The sequence below is a fragment of the Callithrix jacchus genome, chromosome 11 (genome assembly GCF_049354715.1).
Source record: "Callithrix jacchus isolate 240 chromosome 11, calJac240_pri, whole genome shotgun sequence".
Lineage (NCBI taxonomy): Eukaryota > Metazoa > Chordata > Mammalia > Primates > Cebidae > Callithrix > Callithrix jacchus.
In genome coordinates this window covers 72,704,460-72,721,447 of record NC_133512.1, presented here as the reverse complement: position 1 = coordinate 72,721,447, position 16,988 = coordinate 72,704,460, and the positions used below count along the sequence as shown (strand labels likewise).

General features: G+C 40.6%; 1 protein-coding gene across 2 annotated transcripts in view; it reads right to left on the bottom strand.

Moving 5' to 3' along the window:
- The window catches only part of GSAP (gamma-secretase activating protein), a 251,535-nt gene that overhangs the window by 125,095 nt on the left and 109,452 nt on the right, over positions 1-16,988 (bottom strand). The gene's annotated exons all lie outside the window — the stretch shown is intronic.

Here is a 16,988-nt window from a genome sequence, read left to right as displayed (position 1 = left end):
TAAATTAGATTGCATTTTCCCCACTGTACTGCAAACCCCTAGTGAAATTAACTGCACTTATTGGCCTTGTGCTGTATGAATTTAATTCTGCAAAACTGGCTGAATTAAGCCATAGTCAAATAACAGGAGAGGCTTAATGAAAAGTATTATTTTTACCTTTTAAATGACTGTCCTTTTCTCTACAATAAGAAACTTCCATTAACTGGTTTCAGGGAAAAAAAAATTACTAAAATTAAACTTTTTTTTTTTTTTGCAAAACAATCATATGACTTAATTCCACAAGGAAATTAATGACAAAAAATAAATATTATTACAGAAATATTTTCATTAAAATATACACACTGACTTCCTGAAATCCTTTGTGAATTTCATGAGTAGCACTGAGCCATTTTAAAAGAAATGTATGACAGATATTTGTGTGTGTGGCAGATTTTTTATGTCCAACTACCATGTGATCTGTGCATAGGCTTTTTCCCCCCTCAAATATCTAAACACAGTGGAAGCCCAGAGAGAATATCTGAAGCAATTCATTAAAAATTTGGCAGCCAGACGCCAGCTCCCACTTTCCCTGAAAACTGCCTTGACTGAAGCTGAACGCTGTCCCAGCAATTCCCTCCACAGCAGACTGACTATCACCACCTCTGGAGGGGCAATTCCTGGAGGAACCAAGGCAGCCAGTCGAGGGTCCTGAATATGCAAAAACTAAGTACATAAATTACCATCTTGAAAGTGATGGGTTAGTGTGCTCATTTGAATGCCCCCTAGGAAAATAAATTTGATTAAAACTAAATATTTTGTTGTAAGATACAATGCTCAAATTTAGGGGATTCTGGTGTCCCTCTGGAGAGTGTCAGTTGTTGGGTGGGGAGGAGGGAAATGCCAGCTGTCCTATGGCTGTTAAATCCAAATAACTTATTTTCTTTGTTAGGATTTTACTTTGAAAATATATTGTAGGTGATCATACGTGAAGGATGTGTCTCCTTCCTAAGAACATTACATTTTCTGCATTTTTCACCTTTTTGTGGTTCTGCATGTTGCTTTTTTTCACTGCTGTTCCCTCCAGCCGGCTTGGATAATGAGGGCTGGGAAATTTTTCCTGATTCCAGTGCTCCACGGGAGCCTCTTCCCTCCCTCCAGCCTCTGCCCAGTGGCTATCTCTTTGGTGTCTTTGTTCTCAGCACAAAATAGTCCTTGCTACACTGATCAAAGTTCTGTGACTACACACTGACTCGTTAGCTACTTAAAGATCTTCGTTAAGCAGCTTCTTTTTAAAAATTTCAATCATGGTTTATTTTTTATTTATCTTACCATGAATCACAATATAGAAAAGAAGCATGACTTAACATAAGGTATAAAAGAATTAGCATATGATAGAAAATTGTTTTGAAAAAGATTTATTGTGCCCCCCAAAAAAAATTAAACCTCTGAACCTTTCTTTATATGAATGCTAATAATATAGATGACTTTGGAGATACTGAAACTAGCCCCTTTTGATCCAAGCAGTTCATCACCAAAATTGCCATGGCTCAGTACTCTTAAAACCCGTTATTTTCTGTGGAAATACTGAGATTCATAGGTAATCTTTTTTTTTCTTTTGAGACAGAGTCTCACTCTGTCACCCAGGCTGCAGGGCAGTGGCACAATCTCAGCTCACTGCAACCTTCGCCCCACAAGGTTTAAGTGATTCTCCTGCCTCAGCCTCCCTCCTGAGTAGCTGGGACTACACACATGCACCACCATGCCCGGATAGTTTTGGATTTTTAGTAGAGACAGGGTTTCATCAACTTGGCCAGACTGGTCTTAAACTCCTGACCTCGTGATTCACCTGCCTCTGCCTTCCAAAGTGCTGGGATTACAGGCGTGAGCCACGACGCCTCACCCATAGGTAATCTTTTAAGGATTTTATGAAGGATTCTATTAGTTTCCCTCTTATGTTTAATTTTTTGAACTAAGTTTAATTTAAACCCTCTTCATTCTCAAAAATCTACATCTATTCCAGATTTTAAAAGAGACTACCTCCTCCACCAAAGAACTTTTCTTTAAAAAGACAATCAGCATGGCTGTCTTTTTAGTCAACATCCATCTCTGGTTCTCCTAGAAGAGAGACTATGAGACAAATTACAGCCCAATGGGAAAGTGATACCTCTATCCCCTGAGTGGAAGAAGCATGCCATCAGAATGCTTAGTATTAATGGCAGCCTGAACCCTGTAATGTGTCACCTTTCTCTTCAGGGCCTCCAGTTTTCCAAATGTCCATCTAATCTGTGTCCACCCCTGGGAGCAGGCAGTACAGTTTCCTGTCCGGGTGTTCTTTGATGGTATCAAAACTTTGTCACTTCAGAGAAAAGCCTGATATTTACAGACAGTTGGCCAAATGCTATGCTCACTCTCAAGAGGGTAAAGAATTTCAGGCATTAAAAAAAAAAAGAAAAGAAAAGAAAAGAAAAAAGGCCAGCAAGAGTCATGTATTTAGTACTTGACTCAGAGTTAAGAGGCCTGGATTCTTGAGGCAGCTCTGGCATCAACTGGCTCTGTGACTTTAGGCAAGTTGCTTACCTTTCTGGACTTGGTTTTCTCGTTTGTAAAATAAAAGAAATTGAACTATGATTCCCTAAGTCCCCATTTGCTTATCAACAGTGCTGATTCTTAACTATAGTAGCAATAAGATCATCAAAAAAATTCATTTCCTAATCCCTGTCACCAAGTTCATATGCGGAGAGAGAGAGAGGCTTAGGAGAAAACTACAACCTAATAACCAAGGAAACATGAAAACTTTAACAGTAAAAGACATCCTGTGTAGCAAATTCTACAAACCAGGAAAATATAATCAGGGATTAGGAAATAGTAGGGAGTTTTCAGAAACCCTCTTCTACTCCCCAACTCACCCTTGAAAATCAAATTGTAGGTTTCCCCACAGATCATTGGAAAAATGCTTGATAGTTCTCTGGGGTAAACTCTTCTATTCAATCTAAAATTCAGGTAGTGTTAACTTTTGCTTCAAATGCCTTAGTCAAGATTGCTTTTACTGTTAGAAAAATCCTAACTCCTTACATACGGATTATACGAAATCTAGATAAGCCAAGCCTTCTGCCCTCTATCTGCCATTCAGAAGTCTCTTTCATGTATGTAGCTAAAGAGTAAGTTCATAAATCAATATTGGAATGAATAAAGACCCAGATGTCTCAGGTTGTTCCATCCACTCAATTTCCTCTTTCTCCTTTGTATATTTTCATATTAATTTTAAGTCACAGGTGAAAATTAAAGCCTGCTCTCTCCCAGTCTCCCTTTGATATTGCAAAGAAACGTTACAAAGCTTCCTAAGGGAAGATTTCTTGCAGGAAATAGTGACTCCAATTATCATTAGTCCCCAAATCCGCCTGTTGAGTGAGGCTGAGTGAGGAGGACTGAAATGCTCTGTGGGTCACAAGGTCATAAACCTCAGGAAGCTGGCTATACTGTCAGGCAATCTCCCCACCAAGGACTAGGGGATGTGGGTTCCTATCAGAAGCCAGGTCACCACCAGCTGAAATTGAAACATACATCGTAGTCACATCCTGTTTAAGTGAAAGCCAACTTCTGTTTCCTGGAATTGCTTTTTGTCTGAGGAGAGGGAGTGATTGGGGTGTAGTTAAGGGTAGCTAAGATGCAACTCACCCCTTGAAATGGGGAACATGCAGGTTACTGGGGGCTGTGGGGGACTGCCCTGGAGCATCCTGTCTCTCAGCCATCTCTAGCACATTTCTCACCCTCCCTTGTTCACCTCTCCCAAGTTCACAAGTGAGCATTCTGGGCACAGGGAGGTCAGGAGGAAAAGCAGAGAAAGTAGTGGGAAGAGTAGGTGAGATGACAGATGGTAATGACAGGGATCAAATCCTTTTTAGGCCTCCTGTCGCTTGTTTCTCCATCTTGGAGAGAAGCTCAAGCTCCAAAATGGAGGGCTACAAGAGCAATAGAGAGCAGCTTTGTTTTCATGGCTAGCACAAAGTATGAACCACAAGTTAGAATATCTCCTATCTGAGCACTTTATCTGGAATGAGCTCTGAATCCCAGAGGAGTAGTTCCTCCTCCAAAATACAAGTCCTGAGCTAGATCAGAAGAGGAGCACCCTCTAATGAGTTGGAGGGATAAGTTTTGTGCTCTTCTTGATCAACGACTCCCCATACTGCCGGTAGTCTGGCCTGCCCATCCCTAACCTTGCTATCACCCTGCGGAATGCCAATTCTAAGAGGCACATGTGCAGAGGGCTTGTTAAAACACGGATTGCTGGGCTCCACCCCACAGCTTCTGATTTGCATCTCTAACAAGTTCCCAGGTGATGCTGATGTTGCTGGTCTGGGGAACCACACTTGAGAACCACTATCCCAGCACATAGTAGGCATTTAACAAACATCTGTTGTTCATCTTCATAATGGGAGGTCAGGGATGAGTGCTGTGGAACAGAAGAAAATAGGAATCATCTCATTCTGGATCTCTAAGTTTGTAAGTATTTGTTGTATGTTTCCTGTTTCCCACACTGTTCATGCAATTTTAGCAATTTTCAGGAAACAGCTGTTGCTCTCCACCTTGAAAGACAATGAAAGGTTAATAACATATAAAATGTTATTTTGGAAAAAACTAATGTACCATATATATCTGGGACAACCTTGCCTCTTACATAATTGACAGTAGACACTGTAGGGATTATGTAAATTGACTTTATTTTCTTTTAAATCTTTAGGAAGAATTATCATTTAAAGAGGTCTAAGTGATTTGCCAAGCTTTATACAAAAACTTTTTTTTTTGTCAAAAACAAACATTTCTGACCTGAAATTTTTTTTTCTGACTCAAGTAATCACTTTTGGATCATGAGTCAGAAAAATATTGAGGCAATGTGGAGTTTAGGATTGCTGCTTACTTCGTGTCATTTCTTCAGCTCATCTCCTTTAGCTTCAACTCTAAACATTAATTAGTTAAAAGGAAATGGATTATTTAAAACCTACATTTGTGGCTCATTTTCCATTCTCCAAATTCCCTCCTCCTTCCTCTTAGACATGCACACTTTGGGAAAACCTCACAAAGCATAAAGAGCCAGCTTTTTTTTTTTTTTTTTTTTTGAGACAGTCTTGCTCTGTCACCCAGGCTGGAGTACAGTGGCAGGATCTCAGCTCATTTCAACCTTTGCCTCTCAGGTTCAAATGATTCTTGTGCCTCAGCCTCCCCAGTAGATGGGATTACGGGCACACCCCACCACATCTGGCTAATTTTTGTATTTTTAGTAGAGACGGGGTTTTGCCATGTTGGCCAAGCTGATCTCAAACTCCTAGCCTCAAGTGATCTGCCTGCCTCGGCCTCCCAAAGTGCTGGGATTACAGGCCTAAGCCACCACGCCTAGCTTTTATTTAATAAAACCTAGCTTTTATTTTATTTAATGAAACAACAATGACTGGAATTAAGATTTCCAAGGACCACTGCAATGACAATATATATTCTTGGAATTATACTTCTCCATGCTCAAAAAGCTTTATAGACTTTTAAAATGAATGTCTGTAACATCCCTCTGAAGTAAATGAGGAACAGGTATAATTATCTTCTCTTCACAGATGGACAGGCAGACACAAAGGGATGGACTGAATCAGCCAGGAAGGGAATCAAGCTAAGGACCCAAATAATTCTAATACAATCTGTCTGTCCTGTCAGTGCTGTTTTCCTTTGATGCATGAAAATCTGTGTTGTGGGAAACTCTGAAGGCATTGTTTTTGTATTCTTTAGTGATGTAAGAAACAAAACTCTTACATCTAAAGAGAGGAAGTCATGGGACTGGTAAATATGGGTGGCAGCAGGGCAGGTCTATAAAAACCAAATTTAATTTTGCTGGATAATATAATCAAGGCCCTTCAATGCTGGATTTCATCAGCATCTGATCAGCCAGCAGCATGCTGTTATTTACATAAAAGCAAGCAGAGAAGGGGTAATATTAATCTAATAGACATTATTGCATGGCTACAAACCTCTTAAAAGTACTCAACATTTAAGAAGTACTAAGCAACTGGAAATTTTTTCAGTGACAATAGTTTTCAGTGCAACAGGCTTAGAAATCTGCTGTCTCTGGCCAGAAGCCAGATTGCTGACACAAAACAGCAAAACCACAGACCCCAGGGAGAGGAGAATAACAGCAGCCCCAAAACTGGTACTACTAACCCTGTTTCATATTATGCTGTTTTGTTAAGAATAAATTCATGCTACAAAAACAGAGTTGTTTAGGAATTATTTAGTAATCTCACCTTTTAAGCAATGGACACATTGACAGGATCATCAACGAGCAGGCATGGAAGAGTCTCCATGCTGCTGCCTTCCGTGAGTCCCCTCCACAACCCTCAGCATCTGAGGTCGTCTGGCAGCAAAAGCCCCAGCTCATCAGAGACCTCTTTATTCCTGTCCCTCAGACACAGTAACCTCCTCAAGACTAGCAACCTCCCTGAAAGCTCTCCTGCCCAGATGTCTCCATCCCAGAGATCCTGAGAATGCAGGAAATAAAAGGCTGCAGCAGGGAGAGGCCTCAAACTACAATGGTTTGAGGCTTATCTTTTCTATAATACTCTTCTTTACCAAGTAGAGTACATTTTGACGTGCAGAATTCAATTCAAGGATGGGACAGAAATACATACAGTTCTCAAGGGAGGAAGAGATTATAATATGAGTAAACTGCTATTTCAAAAGGTATTAGGGGCCAGGTGCAGTGGTTTATGCCTGTAATCCCAACACTTTGGGAGGCTGAGGTGGGTGGATCACCTGAGTCCAGGATTTTGAGACCAGCCTGGGCAATATAGAGACCATCTCTATAAAAATACAATAAATGAACCTGGTGAGGTGGTACACACCTATAATCTCAGCTACTCAGGAGGCTGAGGTGGGAGGATCGCTTAAGCCTGGGAGACAGAGGTGGCAGTGAGCCCAGATCATGCCACTGTACTCCAGCCTGGGCAAAAGAATGAGACCTTGTCTCAAAAATTAAAAAAATAATGAAAGGTATTAGCCTTAAAATTCAAACAATACAAATAAAGGAAGGTCCTTATCTATGCAGTTCCTTCTAATATTTTGAGGTGGAGAAGGTAACACAATACATATACAACTACCTATGAAGACTGATTATGTAAAGATATAAATACATATTTAGAGGGAGGAGAGTTACTGTCCTAATAAAACAAAACTTACAGCTTAATCAGACACATCTAATGTTATATTTAGTTCTTTATGTTACATGATAATAAAAAAAGCAGTAAGGAGATCACTGAAATGACTATAATTAGGGCTATTTCACACTGCCTTAAGTTTTTTCAGGGGTGTTGTTGTTGTTACGTTGATAGTTGAGAATCTTTACACCACCAATATTATTCATCCATCAATCAATAATACCAGTTTTCCATAATACCATAAGTTTTTTTGATTATCATCATTTACATAGATACATTCACATGGGGGGTGTGAGGGGGAAACAGGGTTGGATCCAATTCCTTTTCACCCAGAGATTTCCTTGTTCCTCCCCCACAACTTCTGTCCATGTGCCTCATGTGTCTTAACTCTGCCAGCTCTCACTATGTACATTAGCAATTTTTCTTAAAGTTGTCAGGTCAAAAAAAAGAAAAAACAAACAACTTTCAGGGCCATTCAATTAGCTAAAACAGAATCTCCAATAGAAAGGCTTAGACAATCTGTATATTTAAAGAACAGCACAAGTAATTTTTATTAAGTGAGTTTGGGCAATATTCTACTATAGGGTCCATATTTTCCAAGTCAAAATCAGAGCTGATGGATTTTTTTTTAACTGGTTAGTGAACTTATTTACAAAACAATGTCTTAAAATATACTTATCTCAAACACTTTTATAAATGAGGTGGAATACAAATAAATGGTTTAAAGATGATAGACATTAAATTGCATTTTGGCATATTTTATAAAATTTCTTTTCCCCCTCAAAAGTAGAAGACGACTCTACCTGAAATGAGAACCATCTTGATTGTATGGCCCCTTTCTGGCCATATAAATTCATACAAATTCAGATCAATGCTCAGAACTCCCCAGGGGAGCTGGGTACTAGTAGGTGAGACAGTCAATCCTGAGCAATGGGGTGTGGGGCTGGGGGTGTGACGGGGAAGAGCAGGCCAGAACAGTGGCACAGAAACAAGGAAAGGAGAATGAAAAAATATTGGATCCCAGGCATGTGAGAGAGAAAGGGATAAAACATGTCAAAATTAAGGAAAGGGCTAAGAATGTGTTGGTGGTGGTGGTGCAATCACCATTGGGTATTCACCACCTTCCAAAGAATATGCCTCTGAAGCTGTGTCTACTGTCATTTATCCAGTATACCCTTTGGATACTGAATAGAGTTAGAGAAGACAAACACCATGTCTGCAGTTTCTTCCTTCCCTAAAAACAACCAAAGCAGATTTATTTTCAGAGCCACCGAAGACATAATTGGCTATCAAAACAGCAAGATGGACTATGCCCAAAGAAATGTATATTCCCCAAAGAAGGAAGAAAATATTATTTATTATGTACTTGTTCTATGTCAAGTACTGTGGAAGGTACTCTGATGTGTGGGTCTGATATTCATTCACTTACTCATTCACTCACTCATTCATTCATTCATTTAGAGACAGAGTCTCGCTTTGTCACCCAGGCTGGAGTGCAGTAGCTTATTCTCGGCTCACTGGAACCTCCGCATCCCGGGTTCAAGCAGTTCTCTTGCCTCAGCTTCCTGAGTAGCTGGGACTACAGGCGCCTTGGCCTCCCAAAGTGCCCTGATTACAGGTGTGAGCCACCGGCACCTGGCCAACTCAGCCTCTTTCACTATAAAAACAGTAAGTATTCAAAGTTCTCCTCCTCCTTCTGTTTCCCTTGTTTGTGAAGATGGCCCAATCTCCTCCAGAAAGCCTCCAGCATCAGGGCACAGGGGGCTTCTATGGTGTGGTTGTCCACTTGGCCCTTGCTGGGTCACATATGTGCATCATCTGAGATGCAGTTTATCACAAGTGGTATCTGGCATCTGCAGCTGGTGTCCATGGTCCCTGCCATTGCTTCCAGCCTCAAGGGCCACACATGCAGTCTTTCCTGGTTCCATGAACACCTTGGCATTCTTCCACTACCCTCAAATCCCTCAGGGGCTCAGAACCTTTCAGCACTTTCCCCACACTATCCTGGTATGTGCAGAGTTCTGTAACGCTGGCCTCAGCCCATCTGCCAGGATTCTCTCAGTCCTTACCGCCCAGATGTCCTATTGGCTGGGTACTATTTCAAACTTGAGATGCTCCTAAATAATTGTGGGTATTACAGTTACCTTTTTGCCTCAGCAGGAAACAGGGTGTCAGGGGCTTCTCTCTATTATCTACTAACATTTATACTCTCACCTCTTCTGAATCTCTTCTTCTTATCTCTTTGGAGGACTGACCACAGTGTTAATACAACAAGATTATGAAATGAAGAAATAGCCCCAACCTCACTTAAGGGTGAGAATCAAGTAAAGAATGGCATACATATGGGATAACCCTGGCCCAGGAACTTAGTTCTTCATCCCAGGGGTGGAGAAAAGGGGAAAGAAGAATTGAATTTGACTTAGTGCTTAATTACAAGAGAAAAAGCTCTCATGTGGAAACGAGTATCACAAATTGCCAAATGTATATTTTCCTATTCCCAGCTGGAAACCATGGCCTGTGGTGTTATACAGAACTCCCTTATGCACAAAGTTACATTCATGCACTCCTGACTTTTCTGACTATAAAAATGTCAAAGTCAGCTATAGTTACAAATTCTGACAATTGCTGGGAAGGAAAAGTAGAGGCTAGAGGCTATATTATGAAAAAATATAGCAAGAGGTCCAATTTAGATTAGAGAATAGGAAGGGATTGGGGCAAGAGAGACAACATTTCTCAGCCTGATAGCAGCTAATCCAGTCACAGCACCCACAGGCAGCTGGGATCCACCAGAAATGCTGGTTTCTCTGACTTCCAGTTATCATTAGTGTCCAAAATTAACTAGCAAAATTAAGTGAAATCTGATAATAATATGCATGAACATTTCCTTTAATGTTTCAAGCCGGCTTGTAACTACACCATGAGCATGAAAGCAGCAAATTCAGACTGCAAGGAAAGCTACAGATCAAAAATCTGTTTTCTTCAACAAATCAATTACAAGGAGAATAGAGAAAGAAGTAACATGTAGACCAAGGAGAAATCATCCCAATGTGTGGCACTGGAGCCTGATTTTCTTTAAAGTAACTTTAAAAGTTGATTGTTTTTAAAACAATGGGAAAATTAAATACTGATGGCCTATTTGATGATTGTATGGAATTTGCATTACAATTTTAGGTATGATAATTAATCTCGTGGTTATGTTTTTTAATCTTCTAGAGAAAGATGCTTAAATGACCAGGCATGGTAGCTCACATCTGTAATCCCAGCACTTTGGGAAGCTGAGGCGGGCAGATGGCTTGCGCTCAGGAGTTCGAGACCAGCCTGGCCAACATGGTGAAACCCCGTCTCTACTAAAAATACAAATACTAGCCTGGCATGGTGGCAGGTGCCTGTAATCCCAGCTACTGAGGAAGCTGAAGCAAGAGAATCGCTTGGACCCGGGAGGCGGAGGTTACAGTGGGCAAAGATCGGCCGAGATCATATCACTGCACTCCAGCCTGTCTCAAAAAAAAAAAGAGAGAGAGAGAGAGAGAAAGAAATATGCTTCAAATATGTAAACATGAAAGGATATGATGTCTTTCAGTTGCATCAAAATAATACCAATAATGGAGTGGATGAGGGGAGGGCTAAGAGAGGATTGGACTGAGGTTGATGGATATTGGGGTTGAGTGGTGGCTACATAGGAATTAATAATGTTAGTCTGTTTACTTTTCTGTGTATTTGAAATCCTCCACAATTAAAAATTAAAAAACAAAAAAGTCAAAAATAAAATCTGCCCTGTAATTCTACTCTTCATACATGACTATGTGAATAGACAATTACCACTAAGCACGTTATGCCAGTGGAAAATAGCTGTCATTTTTCTTTATGACTATGTATTAATATATACCCACATATGCATTTAGTCTCACATACACTTACTGCCTGCCATCAGTCCAGTGTCATTAAATGGACCTAGATTCCTGGATTTTGCTTTCCTGCTTCCATATTTGTGTGTCTTCAAGCATGCAGTTCATGTTTCTCACTTTTAACTCCAAATGGTGACATTGTCTGCTTTTAGGGTGGTACTGGGAAAACTGGTGATGAAACATTTAAAATAGTTTAGCATTATGCAGTACAATGGAAGGATGTTAGGGGCCAGGGCTGGTTTCAGATCTGTTATTAGACCTGGCTCAGCCACTGGTTGGTCATGTGAAGGTGCAAATTGAACAGCTCCTTTCACTTGGTTAGGTCTTGGTTTCTTTACCTATAAATGAAGTGCTGAGCCTGCTCTCCAAGGTCCTTTAAGCTCCAGTACTCCATGATTCATTAAATTTTACTACAGAATGCTGTAAAAGCTTATCATATAAAATAAATTGCTTTTTCTGCTCATAAAGGAGATCATGATATATATAGATAGCCTAACAGCATAGGTTAAATATATGCTTTTTTTGTTTTTGTTTTGGTAGAAAGTGATAGTTAGTCTTCTATAAATAAAGAAAACAGAATAAATAATATTTAACAGTAACTTACAGTAAAAGTTAAGTTTATATCACACTGTAAGCTAATCAGAGTTATGACTGGGGTTTTGAGACTATAAAATTATATGGGAACACAAATTGAATTATTCTTATTAATCTCCATAAATACTTGAAAAAAGTGAAGGAAACATTTTTAAAAATAAAACAACAACATAATTGGTTAAAACTGAAAGAAGTGATGATAGCTGCATTAACAATATTAATAATTGTGGTAGCAAATTTTTATTTCACTCTTGCAGTAATATAGTAAGCACTATTTTAAGCAGTTTGCATGCATTCAACTTGTTTAAGTTTCATAATGATCTTAGGAGTGGTTATTATCTTCTTCATCTCTAAAGGGAGGACCCTTGCCCAAAGTCAGAGTCGGTTTACCTGAAGGGTGTTTTGTGAGTATCAGATAATATTTGTGAAATAGTGTATATGAACATGCTTTATAAGCTGGACATGGTGGCACATGCCTGTAGTCCCAGCTACTTGGGAGGCTAAGACAGGAGCATCACCTGAGGCCAGGAGTTTGAGGCCATCATGAGCTATGATAAAATCTGTGAATAGCCACTGCAATGCAGCCTAGGCAACATAGCAAGACTATGTCCCTTAAAAAAAAATGCTTTGTAAAGTGTTACATGCCAAACCAGATGTTAATTACCATTAATAGAATTAGGGGGAAGTTTAAATGTTTTAAATATGTTTAATAACATAAGATAAAAAATTTTTTAAACATTGGAAGATCTCATTGCAAAAAGAGATAAGACATGCCTAATGAAATAATAGACTAGGTAATGATCATCAATGGCAGTCAAGACAACTAGGTGAAAAGCCAAAGGTAAACTTTATAATAAATGCATCAGGGTGAAAACTCTTAAACCCATTAATAAATGTTAACATCAAAAAGAGAGATAACCAAACATTATGCCTTCTGATGGAGATACGCAACCCCACCCTTTGATGAAAAACCAAAACCTGAATCTGATCAAGATCCTAGACTTACCTCTAGTTTGCAGGAAATACTGGGGGCAGAAGTAAACAAAACTGTCACACAAACCGGAAGAACAGAATCAGCCAAATCCAGAATATGAGAAACATTACAGGACAAATGTCCTTGTTTCTTCAACAAATAAATTCCAAGGGGAGAAAAGTCTTGTTGTTTTAAAAATATTTAAGAGGTATATCTAAAATAGCCCTTGTTTGGATCTTTTCATTTTTAAGTTTTTGTTTGTTTGTTTTGTTTTGTTTTGTTTTGAGACAGAGTCTCACTCTGTCGCCCAGACTGGAGTTCAGTGGCAGGATCTCAGCTCACTGCAACCCCCGCCTTCCAGGTTCAAGCAATTCTTTGCCTCACCCTTTCGAGTAGCTGGAATGCTGGTGCCCACCAGCAGGCCTGGCTAACTTCCTCTCTTTTTTTTGAGATGGAGTTTTGCTCTTGCTGCCCAGACTGGAGTGCAATGGCGCGACCTCGGCTAACTGCAACCTCTGCTTCCTGGGTTCAAGCAATTCTCCTGCCTCAGCCTCCCGAATAGCTGGGATTACAGGCATGCACCACCACGCCTGGTTAATTTTGTATTTTTAGTAGAGACGGAGTTTCTCAATGTTGGTCAGGCTGGTCTTGAACTCCTGACCTCAGGTAATCCACCTGCCTCGGCCTCCCAAAGTGCTGGGATTACAGGTGTGAGCCACTGCACCCAGCCCATTTTTAAGTTTGTTAGTGGTGTTTTCTGAGTATTGTAAACCACTTCATTGGGGGTATGATTGGCATATAAAATACTGTACATAATTAATGTATACAGCTTGATGAGCTTGGAGATAAGTATATATCTGTGAAACCATCACCATAATCTATGCCATACACATATCCCTCACCTCCAAAAGTTTCCTGCTGCCTTCATTATGTGTGTGTGTGTGTGTGTGTGTGTGTTAAAAACACTTAGACCTCATTTGGATCTTGATTTGAACAAACCAACTGTTTACAAAACTATGGGAAATTTAAATACTTACTGGATTATTTGGCAATACTAAGGAATTACTATTATTTTAAAATGAGTTATAGTATTGTGGGGCATTTTGGGGCAGGGCCTTACCTACTGGTGTTACAAACAGACATATGTACATAAAAAATAATATGTTTATTTTAGCTTCAAGAAATATAGTGTGGGAGGGAGGTAAGTATATGGATTTTTAAAAACTAGGCATGAATCAATTATTGTTGAAGCTAGGTAATATGTGCATGAGATTTCATTATAATAGCCTGTCCATTTATATATATTTTTTTCTATAATAAAAAGAGATACAAGATGAAATGGTTAAAAATAGTCCATAGAAGCAGAAAAGAACATTATTATTTTGAAACTGAAGATGCTGCAGCTGAATTTCACTTTCTGTATGTGAAGTGGGAAACTGCATTGCAAAGTACTCTTTTAAAAAAGACAGAATCGCTAGGGATTTGTCAATTTTGTTTCTCTTTGTTTGTTTAATTTAGGAATTGAGAATTTTTTTAAAGACTACATAAATCTATTATTTAAAGACATTCCCTGAGCACACACTAAATGCCAGACTCTTGTCTTACTGTATATAGTTGAGGAATTTTAGTTACAGTGTGAAATCCAGCTGGGGATGCCAAGACAACACCCACAAAGCAATTAGAAATCAGTACAGGACAACATTGTAACAAAGACAGCTAGCTACTCCCCAGATCTGTGCTTCCCTTCCACAGACAAGAGTAGTTCCAGGGATACAGACACAGCCAGGGGGTACATTTCCCAGCACAAGGTGGAGCCCTGTGCCTAGTTCTCACCAGCAGAAGGGTTATGACATGTCACTTCTGGACTAAGGTGGCAAAGAAGCAGATAGACTGTCCTTCTTTCCAGCTTCCAGCAAACACCAATGCCTGGGGCAACTCTGGGAGCTTGAACATGGCAGAGCCTCCATCACCCTGAGTCTCCAAATGGCTGCAAAAAACCCAGCGCTCCTTTTCCCCATCCCTGACCCCAATGCACCGTTACTTATACACTCTCACCAGTGAACAGCAAGCATAACTTCTATGGTGTTAAGCCACTGAGATTTTGGGTTTTTATCTCATATGGAGGTTAGTTCATGTATCAATTGCTAAGTGGGATGCTGCAGTATATATATATGGAGATTAAGAAATCACTGTAGTTGGCCAGGTGCGGTGGCTTACGCCTGTAATCCTAGCACTTTGGGAGGCTGAGGCGGGTGGATCACAAGGTTAGGAGTTCGAGATCAGCCTGGCCAATATAGTGAAACCCCGTCTCTACCAAAAGTACAAAATTAACTGGGCATGGTGGCACATGCCTATAGTGCCAGCTGCTCAGGAGGCTGAGGCAGGAAAATTGCTCGAACCCGAGAGGCAGAGGTTGCAGTGAGACAAGATCATGCCATTGCACTCCAGCCTGGGTGACAGAGGGAGACTCTGTCTCAAAAGAAAAAAATCACTGTAGTTGAAAAGATAACTACAAAATGTTTCATGGAGAAGGTGGAGCTTGAGCTGGATTGCTGTTGTTGTTGAGACAGGGTCTTGCTCTGTCGCCCAGGCTGGAGTGCAGTGGTGTAATCTCAGCTCAGCTCACTGCAGCCTCTGCCTCCCAGGTTCAAGTAATTCTCATGCCTCAGCCTCCTGAGTAGATGGGACTACAGGCATGCACTACCACGCCCAGGTAAGTTTTGTATTTTTAGTAGAGATGGAGTTTCACCATGTTGCCCAGGCTGGTCTCAAACTCTGGATCTGGAGTGATCTGCCTCCCAAAGTGCTGGGATTACAGGCATGAGCTGCTTAGGCCCAGCCTTGAGCTGGATTTTCAACAATGAGTTGAAAGTGACTAAATGGAGTGGGCGGGTACCAGGATAAGGAACCAACTTAGGAACCACAGTGGTAATTCACATTTAGCTAGAGGAGAGTGAGACCATCTTAATGAACAGGTACAGTTGGGAAACAAGAGAAATAGGATGGACAGGCAGGATGGTATCAGAGCATGGAGATCCTTGAGAATTCAGGACCTAATTCAATGACAACCACTTCTGGAATAAAAGATGATTTATGAGAGGTCTATATTAGCAAAATCAGTGACACAAAACAAAGCAGATGGATCTGAGAGAAAAAAGATTAAGCTAGATGACTAGGTAAAATGATGTTGCAACAATCCAGTTCTGATACAATTAGAGACCATATTGGCAAACTCAGTAGAAAGGAAGGGTAAATGTAATCATCATCTTAATGAACAGATCCACAGGGATCGACAACAGAGGAAAAAACATGAACTCAAACATTTATTCAACCAGAACTGTGTCTAGTTCAAACACCCAAAATTGTGAGTTCTATTATTTTGGTTATTAATCTCATTGAGTTTGTGTCTTCTGTCAAATGAGGAAAGAACAAAATGATCACAAAGTTCTTTTCACCTATAGAAGCTTATGGCTATAAAATCATGAGTTAAAAAGAATAAACAAACAAACAAATGACATATTCAGTAGGAGGAGGCAAAGAAGGGGGAGTATACCTATGTATGACTGAAACATAATTTATTTGAACTGGAACCAGTCCTCTATTGTGGATGTTTGAATTGTTGCCAATCTTTTGTTATACAAAGAGTATAGCAATGAATGATGCAAAAGAACTTTAACTCTCCTAGATTTTCAACTACTCTTTGGTTTTAAGAACTAAGCCCTGGGCTGGGCAAGGTGGCTCACATGTGTAATCCCAGCACTTTGGCAGACCAAGGAAGATTGCCTGAGCCCAGGAGTTAGAGGCCAGCCCGTTTATACGGCAAAACCTCATCTCTACAAAAAGTACAAAAAATTGGCTAGGCATGGTGGCGTGTGCCTGTAGCCACAGCTACCCGGCAGGCTGAGATGGGAGGATCACCTGAGCCTGGGAGGTCAAGCCTGCAGTGAACTGTGATCTGTGGGTGACAGAGTGAGACCCTATCTCAAAAAAAAAACTAGGGAAACGATCCAAGATGGCCGATTGCTAACATCCCGGGATTGCAGCTCTCAGGGAAGGAGCGGAGAACTAGAGGACGCCACACTTTCAGACAAATTCTGGTCGCTCACGGAGCAGAAGATCCCCCAGTGGAGGAAACACACGGGTGGCCAGCGCAACTCTCGTGGCCGGCGCAGCGGTTCCACGGGCACATCGGCGCGGCAGCTCTCGGAGCAGAGTAAACAGGTTCGGAGGACCCACAAGGGCCCCCAGCACGACACCAGAGCCCGGCTCAGCGGCTATGATGGCACCTCCGTGCGGCAGCGCTTGGTTCAGAGTAAACGGGACCGGTTCCCCTTCTGACTGAGGTTT